A 1,712-nucleotide genomic window follows, 5' to 3' on the forward strand; every position below is an offset into this window, starting at 1 on the left:
CCCCCTCTGAAGAGGTAACCCTAAAATCTTTTAAGGATTAGATACAAGCTCCCAAATACTTTTGACATTTTTGGCTTTTGGAATAGAGTATGTTGCTAAGAGGCCCAAGGATATTTTGACTTTTAGCCGAGAAACTGGCTACTTTTCTTTGGGGTCTTTTTGTTTGTTTGTTTGTTTGTTTTGGTGGTTTTGAGACAGAGTCTCCCTGTAGTCCCAGCTGTCCTGAAACTTGCTATGTAGACCAGGCTAGTCTCGAATCACAGAGATCCACCTGCCTCTGCCTTCCAAGTGCTGGGATTAAAGGTGTGCGCCACCATGCCCGGCCTGTCTTTGGGGTCTTTTTACCCTAACTTCCTAAGCAATTCCTACCTCCTTTTCTTATCACACCATCCCCTGAAGAGGTTACCCAAATTGCCAATAGGGAATTGGTTCACAGACCACTCTGGCTTCTTCAGTACTGAACAGGGACTCAGGGTGAGGCAATTGGGGTACCCCTTCAGTGGGTCTATCTAAAAGATTCCCAAATTGCATAACTCTTATTAAACTGTAGGGAGAAAAGGAAATCCTTGACTGGTGCCTAGGAGATGTGAAGGAGAAATAAAGGCAAGAGTAGTTAGCATTACAAGTTCTAGAAAGGGAACCAGAAAAAAGTCAAAATGGCATATTTCAAATGTTCATATCATAGTCCACTAACGTTGAACACTTTTAAAGATGTTTCTTATTCATCTTTATTTCTTTGAGAACTCTGTCAGATCCTTAGCCAGTCTTTTAACTGGGTCACTTGCTTTCTTGATTCTTTGTTTTTTGATTTCTTTATATATTCTGGATGTTAAACTTATGTCAGATGCATCACTGGTGAAGATTTTATCCCATTCTGTGGGGTTTCTCTTCACTTCCTTGGTTTCTTTTGTTGTATAGAAGCTTTTTAGTTTAATGAGGTCCCAGTTGTTGATTCTTGACCTTAATTCCTGAGCAATTGATGTCTGATTTGGAAAGTCCTTTCCTATACTTATATGTTGTAGGTTATTGCCAATGTTTTCTTCTAACAATTTCAGAGTTTCAGGTTTCACATTGAGGTCTAGGAGGAAAAGAAAGTCCTTGAATTGTGAATAGGAGCTGTGAAGGAGAAGTAAAGGCAAGAGTAATTAGCATTACAAGTTCTAGACAGGGAACTAGAAAAAAGTCAGGACAGGGCAATTTTCAAATGTTCATATGAGAATCCATTGGAATTTCTTGACAAGGACTTCCAAAAGCATCCCTCTTTTGGGTTCCTCTTCATTTTTCTTTTGTCTGCCAAGGCTGGACTCTAGAGTGATGGATTCAGGATTTGCTTTCAGGTATCTTGATAACTGTTGGAGGAGTTAAGAGGACAGGTGACTCACCACAGTTATAGTACATTTTGAGAGATGTTCCATAGCCCCTTGGAACTTGGTTGACCTTGGTGGGCAAGGGGCAAAAACTTTAAGTCCCTCTGACCACATTAGTATAGGCCTCAAACTATGACTGTTAAACATCCAATAAGGTTAGTTCCACCAGTCGGGTACTTTTAATTATCATAAGCTATGTAGATAAGGCTTGGGTAAAAAACCAAATAGTCTCAGATAAACTTTGACTAGATATATATATTTTGTTCCTTAAACTAGCTGACTAAACTATGACCATAGAAATTTTAAGATCATGTGTATATCATTTTTGTCTCATCCTTTATATAT

The sequence above is a fragment of the Nannospalax galili genome, unplaced genomic scaffold, assembly GCF_000622305.1.
Source record: "Nannospalax galili isolate Female #2095 unplaced genomic scaffold, S.galili_v1.0 scaffold471, whole genome shotgun sequence".
Taxonomy (NCBI): domain Eukaryota; kingdom Metazoa; phylum Chordata; class Mammalia; order Rodentia; family Spalacidae; genus Nannospalax; species Nannospalax galili.